We start from the raw sequence: 11,633 nt of genomic DNA on the forward strand, positions 1-11,633 counted from the left end.
TGTGCTGTGCAACAAATAAATCATGGGGCCTATTATATGCTCAAGAATGAACAACTTGAGGTTAACTTCACATATTTTAAGCTCTACCTCATTAATCTGTGGAAGTAGCTGTGACCAACATGGTCCCACAACTAATGTCAAGTTACTAAAATAGATGAGATTCTGGTGAAAGAGTCGGTGGTACATTAAAGATGCAAACCCTGTTGTTTGTTCCTGTTTGCTGGGCTTGTGATCCAGTGGTTAACAAGCCAATAGAGCGCTGACGTCAGCATCTCACAGGAAGGCAGCCTCAATGTCCTGTGGCCATAAAGAGTCATTTCTGTCTAAATTCCAATAAACAGCATCAGAAATTAATTTTAAAGATGCAGCATTTTAAATTTCCTTGCCAAACATCCTTAAGCCGTCAGTTTAGGTCAAGTATAATCATAGTAAATATGTTCTCCTCAGCTTTGTTAACTCAAGTGTTGTCGTCCCGTTAATGTCTATTTTCTCCCTCACAACAGAAAATAAAAGCAGCCCTTCATCGTGAATCTGCAAAACTGAGTTGAAAAAAAAACTCCTGCCCTCTCTCTCTCTCTCTCTCTCTCTGTCGCTCTCCTTCGTGGACAGCTTAATTGTTACTTTCTTACAATCTCTGTCTATCTGTCTCTCTCTGTCCCTATCTGATTGTCTTTCGCACTGACTCCCTCTCCCGCTCCGCCTCTCTCTCTCCCTCTCTCTCTCTCTCTCTCTCTCTCGCACTGTGGCAGTTGTTAACAAGAAGCGTGCCTGCCGCACACGAAATCATCAAGCAATGACATGGACCAAGTTTAACATCTAGCCACAGAACCCACGCACTGTAAATCTCACCGCATGTATTAAGAGCAATTTGTAAGAGTGAGTCAACTGAGCCAACGCTGATACTTGAGATGAAGCGCATAAAAAATTTATTTTTTTCTAATAAACAAAACGACAACAATAAGAAACGTGCAAGCAGTTTCTGCAGGTGAGGCTAAATAATTGGTGAAATAATAAATATTGGACCGTTTAGATGTGACTAAGGTCGGCTGCAACCTTAGATGAGCAGAAAGATCCTGTTTGCCTGACTAATCAAACTTATTTCTGTTGTTCCACTAAATTCTGATTAAAACTGAAGCATGGAAATGACATTTCAATGCAGTATAATTGAATGTTTGACCTTAATAAAGTCTGAATATTAATTTACTGTGAAGCACCCTCTCACTGAATGAGTCTTATTAATCTGGTTAACGGTCAGGGGTGAGTGACGTTGATTTTCAAAGGCACTGGAAATATTTGAGATTTACTTACACAAGGTCAGAAGGCGACAGATGTGAATCATTTCGAATGCGGGGGATCCGAGAAGCAGTCCACCTCCCTCTGTGAAGACCCGCGCTTCGGATCAGCTGTTTTCAGTTCTGTTCACCTGAAAACTGATATCATAGAATCACATTCAGCCGCTGACACTGTTCGACTTCTTCATTACCAAATGCCCGCACGCGCAGATCCCGAGTCGGTACTTACGGGGAATGAGGAGACAGCGGCTGGAGCGAGTTCCCCGAGAGCAGTCTGCAGCTGTATTGCTCGCTGCCCATGCACCAGCCGACTGCACACTGTGATCACTGTGACGTCTGACCACATTGGAGCCAAGAGGAAATTAAACCGGACACGATGACGAATCCACCCTAACGCTGAAAAGTTACCTGAGCCCTGTCAGTTTTAAACTGAATTCTTATCAGAAGCGAACAGTTGGAATCCAGGCCGTAGTAATCTGTTCAAACTGTTTCAAATATGATTTATTCTAACCGCAGTTTATAACGTTAACAGAGAGACTGGCCTGGTCTGTGGCCCCAGGGTGAAGGCTTGTTTTTTTCACGGGCTTAGGGAAGTGGTCAACTCCCGCTCTGTGTATGTGGCCTGGTGCAATGGTAGAGGGGTAAGGGAGGTGGTACACCCTGGCACGATTAACCATTTAAGTCCCGAGAGCTTAATTCCGTCAGTAATGTTTAGCAAATAGGTGATTCGACTCTCAAATAACTGAAGCCCAAAACGAGGCTTAAATGGGGCATCTCCTTGAGCCACACAATATTGTTCCTCTCTCGGGCTCACTGTAGGTATCACCTACTGGTGCAGGTCTATGATTGCTGCCTCGACTGTCCTACTGCAGAATGTATATGATCAGTACTTAGACACGACTTCTAGTACAGGCCAGCTATTAGTAGCTATACTGTCCTCTTTGCACAGATCTCCGATAAATACCCAATCTATAATATTGTGGCAAACTCTAATTAGAATCTGCACAGTTCCATTGGTGTTGGTCTATGACTGGGACCGATACAGAGCTACTGGATAAGCAACCTGTAATTTACTAACCGTGCCGTTCGTTATTAGCACATATATAGCCCTAGAGGTGCCGGTCATTGCTCATTACATTGGCCCAGAATTCTAGGTCGGTTGCTTCCTGCGGGTGTAAGCCCCTGATCTGCACTAACCTAGCGCGCCAGCGGTTGAGTCGTGGGATTCCGATCCGGGTCCTGGTCAAACTGCCGGCGCACAGTGCTTGCGTATCCCAGGGGCACAGTTAGTTTGAAGCGTCCCCTGGGATTACGTGGGCCATGAGCAGCCAATCGGAGCAGGGAATGCTCCATTCATAAGTCTTGACAGGAAGTGCTACGGCCCCAAAATAGCACTAAACAAACTATAAATGACAAGGAATAACTATTTTAAACAATAATAGAAATTTTTGAAAAAAATATTTTTTTATTCTAACGGGACTAATAATCAACTTACCTAACTGTAAAGTATTTAAAAATAATAAACCTGTGGAAAAAAATGTTTTAATTTAATTAATTCACCATTTACCTTGTAAGAAGCAGACCTTACGCCTGCTTTTTGTATTTCTAAATTCTGCAGACTTACCCTCACGGAAAAACCTGTAAGAAAAACGTAAGTTAGATGCGCACACGCAGCCTCCCCCGCGCACGTGACCTCTGAACCCCTGCTTTCAGTGGAAAGGAAGTGCCGGTTTCCCGCGAATGCGCAGTGCATGCAGGAAACCGGCACTTCCATCGGCCTTACTGGTGAGTACCCCGTGCGTACTCACCCATGGAGACCCGAATTTCTGGGCCAATATCTGTCCTTTTGCTACAGGTCTATGACTAGTGCCTATAATGTCCGACTGCTGCAGGTCTCTAATCATTATCTATACTGTCCTATTGGTACAGGCCTTTGATTAATAACTTAACTGTCATACTGGCTCAGATATTTTAATGACTGTTTATATTGTCCTAGTGCTGCGGATCTTTGATTAGTGAGTATACTGTCCTTTTGTTACAGGAACATTTTTCAAACTTTATACTCCTACTCGTACAGGCCTATGTTGATTACATATACTTGCCGACTGAAAGAGTTCTATGGTTAGTACCTGTACGATTCTACTGATAAAATCTATCATTGGAACTAAAACTGTCCTATTGATGCATGCCTTTGATTATTTGTTAGACTGAGGATGAAGAAACAGACAGATATTTAGATAGGTCGTAAGTCAAACACAGAGTGTTAGTTCGATAGGTAGATTAAAACAGACTGAGAATGCGCTATATAAATATATGGAATGCCCATAAGAAACTAACAAATTTTTTGTTATTACATTCTCTAATTTTCCGAAAAAGTAATTAATCATTTTGGAGCCATCTTCAGAATTAATTGTTACCATATTCATATTGTGCTGCATCCAAGAATACTTATTGATTAAAATAAATATATATATTTTAAATATGCACCGGAATATGAGTGAAAGACACCAGAAATACATTTTTCCTCCCCTGTCCTACCCAATCATTGGGAGAGAGTCTCCAGTGAAACACCGGCAGAAAGGCATGGTCATTGCCCAGTTTCAAACTAAAGCCACTTTATTTGTGCATTGAATTAGCAGAAGGTTTGTTGAAATCCTAGTGAATAGACTTACACTTATGTCTCAATCTGTGAACAACAGGGAATATTTCTTAACATTATATTTATTATTCAGCGATAAAAAGTTATTGTCGAAGCACGATAAAATGTAAAAAGACGGTAATAATCATGCTGAATGGGCATCTACATGGCAAGCGAATTTTAACATAGTTAGGTTGTGAATTTTGGTAGAAGGAATGAGGAAGCACTTTATCCTCGCAAAATAAGAATCTAAATGTGGCAGAGGAGCAAAGGTATCCAGGGGTACACATTCACAAATCATTAAAATTAGTAACGCAATTTGACAAGGCCCTAAAAATGCTACCAAAGTATTGGCGTGCATTTCTAGAGGAAATGCATTGAAAAGCAGAGAAGCCATGTCAAATTTGTATAGAAACGTAGTTGGGCCACATTAAAGTATTGTGTACACTTGTGGTCTCCATTTTAGAGGCGGTTCAATGCAGCTCCACTAGATTGATTCCCGGGATGAGAGGGTTGTCCGATGAGGAGAGATTGAGTAGATTGAGACCATAAGCACTGGATTTTAGAAGAATGAGGGGTGAGCTCATTGAAACATAAGATTCTGAGGGGGATTTGCAGGTTATATGCTGACAGGCTGTTTCCCCTGGCTGGAGAGTCTATAACTAGGGGGCATAGTCTCAAGATATGGGTCAGCGATGAGGAGAAATGTCTTCACTCAGAGGTTAGTTACTCTTTGGAATTCTCTTTCCCAATTAGCTGTGCATGCAGAATCGTTCAGTACATTCAAGGCTGAGATAAGATTGATTTTTGGATTCTAGTGGATACATGGGACATGGAGACCGGGCAAACAAGTGCAGTTAAGTTTGAAGATCAGCCATGATCTTATTGAATGCAAGAGCTGCCTCGAGGCTCCATATGGTCTACTCCTGCTCCTACTTCTTATGTTCTTTATTGTTATATATTACAAAATGCATAGAGGAAAAAGAGAAGGTAAAACGTATTGAGGAGCATTATACCAGAAATGAAACGTCTTAACTCTCAAGATATAACTAATAGATCGGGATTCTTTTCTGTAGAAAACAGAAGTCTGAGGGGAGAACGAGTAGAGTTATTTTAAATTATGAAGGGGTTTGATAGGGTAGGCATAGAGAAGAGGAGTCCACTTATCGAAATTCCAGAAGTTTAGGTGGTGGAGGCTAACAACACAGATATCTTAAAGGGTAATCTAGATAAGTACATATGAGGGAAAGGAATTAAAGGAGATATTGATAGGATTAGACGAAAGAAGGTGAGAAGAGTCTCGTGTGCATCATAAACACAAGCACAGACCTGTTGGTCAGAATGGCCGGTTACTGTGCTTTAAATTCTGTGTAATTTTTAAAATCCCATCATATCATGTAGCAATACAAAACGCTATGTCTTATGCATTTGGCACTAATATATGGTGAGGTAGAGTTCAGACTTTACCGCCAGAATGTGGATGGAAGATTTGGCAAGAGGGATACCGGTAACGGAATGGCCTGATGTTTAAAGGCTGAAAGAAAGCAAAATTCGATGGGTTTTGCAAGTAACAAGCCATCCTCCCCGCCAGATGTATTATCCTGCGCTCTGCCCCTCGAATGCTAAACCCCAAGGTGATGAAGATTAAGCAGTAACCAGTTACTCTATACACAGTTTATTTGTGGCAGTCAGATAGATTGGAATTTGGGCGAGGATGGGAAATGTATGATATCAATCAAGGCTCCCATTGTACATCATGCCCGCTTTTCCTTTATTCAAAATAATGGAAAAGTAAATAGGCCGTGGGGTTATACAAGCGGTCAATTTGATAGCATTCATTTTACAACATTATTAAAGAAAAAATTGACCCTGGAAATTGCTACAGGTTTTCTCCCACCTTCGGCCATTTGCATAATTTCTCCAGAAGATCTACTGATCTCCCTCTGCAGTTACGGAAGCATTCAAGAACACTGGCAGAATATTAGAGCAAGAGCCCCAACACGCCCGTTAGTTAATTGCATTTTAACATGGATAAAATGGGTATACATTCTGATGTAATGGTCTTACAAACAGTATAGTCTTACAGGTAGCACCACCAAAGCCAGAGGTAGGAGCCCTCTGCAAAATATAAGCTGCAGAGATATAAAGTCCTGTCAGAGTAAAACATACGTATAAATTGAATGGCTGGCGGGCACGAACTCTGTGCCTAGAAGGCCTTGCACAAGGAACAATGGCCTAACCTGCCTTCAGACTAAAGTCCCTGAGGGCAGGTAATTTGCGCAGAGCACAAGTTGATTGCCGTTGCCTCCATTCTGTTTTCTTTGTTGTTTCTATGCTTGTTAATCCTGCTTTGCTCTTATTTCCGTGGAAAGTTTTCGTAGACACAGCCTTCTTCCATTGGGCCTCCTTCCAAACTAGCTTCAGTGTTTGCACGGTTAACTATGGCGTATGTGACACAATAGTCGTTGGGACCATTCTTGTTAGCCTGGAATTAATGAACAGGAAGCTGAAATTGGTCTCAGGCGGTGGTGCACAGCTGGCGAGGTAGAATCAGTGGTTATTTCAGTGGAAGGGAAGTCGGGAGAGATGGATAATGGATGGCCAATTCAATATCGCCCGATTTTCAGTGTGTTCAAAACTACTGACAATTAACTGGCTGAGGTCACACAAAAATACACTTATGATTCCTCTCTGAATTAATTTTATAGCAAAAAAATTAAAGAAAATGGTTGGAATGAAACGAGCAATGAATAAACCAACGACTAAATTTAAACAAGGGATGATAATTTTTTATTCATTCACAGGATGTGGGCATCACTGGCAAGGCCCGCATTTATTGCTCCTCCCTAATTGCCTTGGAGAAGGTGGTGGTGAGCCGCCTTCTTGGAATGCTGCATCTGTGTGGTGAAGGTTATCCCACAGTGCTGTTAGACAGGGAGTTCCAGGAGTTTGACCCAGCGACGATGAAGGAATGGCAATGTACTTCCAAGTCAGGATGGTGTGTGACTTGGAGGGGAAGGTGTTACCATAGGGGTAACATCTTTTCGTAATGGTTTGTTGCAATTGCGCCACTTGCTCGGCCATTTCAGGGGCAGTTAACTGTCAACCACATTGGCAGTGGGTCTGGAGTCACATATAGGGTAGACCAGGTAAGGACAGCCAATTTCCTTCCTGGAGGACATTAGTTGGGTTTTACAACAACCTGAGAGTGTCGTGGTCGCCTTTACTGTTATCAGCTTTTTATCCCAGATTTATTTATTTAACTGAGTTTACATTCCCCAGCTGCCGGTGGTGGGATTTGAATTCATTTCTTCGGATCATTAGTCGAAGCCTCTGGATTATTAGTCCAGTTATGTCACCACTAAGCTACTGCACCCATGATTGCAATGAACTTTCGGGGGAATGAATCTACAATTGTCTTTACCATTTTGTAAACAACTGGTAACTGAATTTTTAAAATAATCGTCGGGAATTAAATTACTATTCACTGGCTACTTGAGTGGGGTGGAGACAATATATTCAGTTTAGTGATGACCTTTGCAGACAGAATGATGTGGATATTAGAAATTGGGTCAAGGCTTAAAACTTGCAGTGATCGGAACCGCCGGATTCTACTTTTAATTCAAATCAATGCAAATTAAATGTGTGCGTTTTCTATTCTGCGTGAAAGATCCTGATTGCCTCTATTAAGCCCAAGAAGCAAGCAGAATATCTGCCCCAATGATAGAGAATAATAGACATCAGGTTTAAAATTGCTTTTGGGCAGTGTGGGACCATAACGGGTGACAGCGAATGTGCTGCTCGGTTCACAGTCCAAACGACTATCTTTTCAATAAGGGTGTGTGTATCAATCGGGCCATTGCTATAACTGATGGCTGACACTTTACTTTGCGAAGGTAAGTTAGAAATCTACCCGCATTGGTCGTGGTATTTATCAGCAGCATCTTTCCCCTATAAAGATAACTTACCTGTTTCCTTCCTGAGGCGCCACCATCATTACCTGTAAATAAAGGAGACGCATTATAAATGAAACAATCTGGGGAAGTTGATGAACAGAATTAGATGAATCCAGCCTAATCCGGGGTCATTTTAATCTCACCTACCCTGCCGGTAAACTGAAGGGATCGGGACAATTTCTGGGTTTATCCCCAGTGGATTTTCTCTCCATTGTAGTAGGAGAGTAAAAATGGGTGCGATTGAGAACCGGCATTTCACCAGACCCTGTCCATTTTCGGCCAGGCTGAGTAAGGTAAAAATTACATGTGCTAATAACATCTACGTGATATTTCATAAGAAACATAAGCAATAGGAGCAAGAGTAGGCCATTCGGTCCCTCGAACCAGCACCACCATTCAATAAGATCATTTCTCATCTGATATTGCCCTCAACGCCACTTTCCCATCCGCTCCTCAAAACCCTTCGCTCCCCTGTAGCTCACATATATGTCTATCTCTGCCTTGAATACAATCAATGACTCCGCCTCCACAGCTCACTGGGGTAGAGAATTCCAAAGATTCACGAACCTCAGAGAAGAAATTACTCCTCATCGCCATTTTAAATGGGCGATCCCTTATCCTGAGACTGTGCTCCCTACTTCTAGATTCCCCCACGAGGGGAAACATCCTCCCTAAATCTACCCTGTCAGGCTCCCTCAGAATCTTATATGTTTCAATAGGATCACCTCTCATTCTTCTAAACACCAATGTGTATGGGCCCATCCTGCTCAACGTTTCTTCAGAAGACAATCGCTTCATCTCAGGAATTAGCCTAGTGAACCCTCTCTGAACTATCTCCAATGCAGGTATATCCCGCCTGAAATAAGGAGACCAAAACTGCACGCAGTACTCCAGTTGTAGCAAGATTTCCCTACTTTAATGCTCCACCCCCTGGCAATAAAGGACAACATTCCATTTGCCTTCCTAATTACTTTCTGTACCTGAATGCTAACCTTTTGTGTTTCAAATACGAGGACACCCAGATCCCTCTGTATGGCAGGATTAAATAGTCTCCCTCCATTTAAATAATAATTTGTTATTTTAATTTTCTTACCAAAGTTGATAATCTCACATTTTCCCACATTAAACTTCATCTGCGATATTTTTGCCCACTTACTTAACATATCTATATTTGCAAACTAATTGTGTACTCCTCACAATTTGTTTCCCACCTATCTTTGTATCATCAGCAAATTTGGCCCGGTCATTACTATAGAGTGTAAATAGTTGAGGCCCCAGCACTGATTCTTGTGGCACCCCACTAGTTAAAGTTTGCCAACTGGAAAATGACCCATTTATCCCGGCTTTTCATTTTTCTGTTAGTTATCCTATCCACTATCCATGCTAATATATTACTCCCAACCCCATGAGCTCTTATCTTGTGCAGTAACCTTTTATGTGGCACCTTATCGAATGCCTTCTGGAAATTCAAATACACCACATCTAATGGTTCCCCTTTATCCACCCTGCTCGTTACATCCTCAAAGAACTCTGGTAAATTTGTCAAGCACAATTTCCCTTCCATAAAACCATGTTCACTCTGCTTGTTTGCATTAGGATTTTCTAAATGTCCTGCTATGACTTCCTTAATAATGGATTCCCGCATTTTCCCAATGACAGATGTTAGGCTAACTGGCCTATAGTTTCCTGCTTTTTGCCTCCCTCCTTTCTTTAATAGAAGTGCTACATTTGCGGTTCTCCAAGGCACTGGGAGCTTGCCAGAATCCATGGAATTTTGGTCGATTACAAACAACGCATCCAGTATCTCTGGAGCCTCTTCTTTTAAGACCCTTGAAAGTAGGCCATCAGGTCCAGGGCAATTGTCAGTCTTTAGTCTCATTAATTTGCCTCGCAGTTTTTCTCTAGTGATAGTCATTGATTTAGAAAACATAGTGAATTGAAAATTAGTAGCAGGAGTAGGCCATTCATCCCTTTGAGCCTGCTCGCCATTCAATGTGATCATGGCTGATTATCTATTTCAATATCATATTCGCGCTCTCTACTCATACCCCTTGATGCCTTTTGTGTCTGGAAATCTAGCTATCTCCTTCTAAAAATATATTCAGTTATTTGGCCTCGACAGCCATCTGTGGTAGAGAATTACATAGGTTCACCACCCTCTGAGTGAAGAAATTTCTCCTCATCTCAGTCCTAAATGTCCTACCCCGCATCCTGAGACTGTGACCCATCGTTCTAGACCCCACCCGCCCAGCCAGGGAAACATCCTCCCTGCATCCCGTCTGTCTAGCACTGTCAGAATTTTATACGTTTCAATGAGATCCCCTCTCATTCTTCTAAACTCTAGTGAATACAGGCCTAGTCGACCAAATCTCTGCTCATCCGACAGTCCTGCCTTCCCAGGAATCAGACTGGTGAACATTCGCTGCACTCCCTCTGTGGCAAGTTTATCCTTTCTTAGGTGAGGAGACCAAAAATGCACAAGGTCTCACCAAGGCCACGTATAATGTAGTAAGATTTCCTTTTTCCTCTACTTAAGTCATCTTGCAATGGAGGCCAACATATAATTTGCCATCCTAACTGCTTGCTGCACCTCCATGTTTGCTTTCAGTGACTGGTGTACAGGGACGGCCAGGTCCTTCTGTAATTCAGCATTTCCCAATCTATCAACATTTAAATAATATTCAGCCGTTCTGTTTTTTGTACCGAAATGGATAACTTCACATTTATCCACGTTATACTGCATCTGCCATGTATTTGCCCATTCACTCAACTTCTCCAAATCACCTTGAAGCCTCTTTGCATCCTCCTCACAACTCACAATCCCACCTGGTTTCGTGACGTCAGCAAACTTGGAAATATTACATTTGGTACCCTCACCTAAATTACTGATATATATTGTGAACATAGCCCCTTGATTACCAATTATTATTGTGATGCTTTTAGTGTATTCAAAGTCTCTGCCATTTCCCTATTTCCCATTATTAATTCCCCAGTCCCATCCTCTAAGTGACCAACATTTACTTTAGCTATTCTCTTCCCGTTTATATACATGTAGAAGCTCTTACTGTCTGTTCCTTTATATTTTGTGCTAGTTTCCTTTCATAATCTATTTCTTCCTCTTTATTAGTTTTTTATTCATCCTTTGCCGAATTCCAAAAATCTCCCAATCCTCTGACCTACCACTAATTTTTGCAACATTATCTGCCTTTTCTTTCAATTTGATACCGTCTTTAACTTCTTTAGTTAGCCACAGATGTTCATCCTTCTCGTAGAGTCTGCCTTTGACGCTGGAATAAATCTTTGCTGAGAGTTACGAAAAATATCCTTAAATATCTGTCACTGATTTTCTACCGTCTTACTCATTAATCTATTTTCCCAGTCTACGTTAGCCAACTCTGCCTTCATACCTTTGTAACTGCCTTTATTTAAGTTTAGGACACTAGTTTCAGACCCAAGTTTCTCACCCTCAAACTGAATTAGAAATTCATCATGCTATGATCACTGTTCCCTAGAGAATCCTTTACCATGAGATCATGAATTAATCCTGCCTCATTACATATTGCCAGGTCTAAAATAGCCTTCTCCCTGGTTGATTCCACAACGTATTGTTCTAGCAAACCATCCTGAATCCATTCTATGAACTCGTCCTCAAGGCTAACCTTGTCAATTCGATTTGTTCCATCTATATAAAGATTAAAATTGCCCATGATTATCACAGTACATTTCTTACAAGCCAATCTTATTTCA

The 11,633-nt window shown here is 41.6% G+C and overlaps 1 protein-coding gene across 1 annotated transcript in view; it reads left to right on the forward strand.

Annotated features, from left to right (window-relative positions):
- Positions 1–11,633, forward strand: part of LOC147084992 (Fc receptor-like protein 3) — a 405,119-nt gene that overhangs the window by 57,818 nt on the left and 335,668 nt on the right. The gene's annotated exons all lie outside the window — the stretch shown is intronic.

The sequence above is a fragment of the Somniosus microcephalus genome, unplaced genomic scaffold, assembly GCF_052327205.1.
Source record: "Somniosus microcephalus isolate GS21.2 unplaced genomic scaffold, FLI_Smic_1.0 unresolved_chr9, whole genome shotgun sequence".
NCBI lineage: Eukaryota > Metazoa > Chordata > Chondrichthyes > Squaliformes > Somniosidae > Somniosus > Somniosus microcephalus.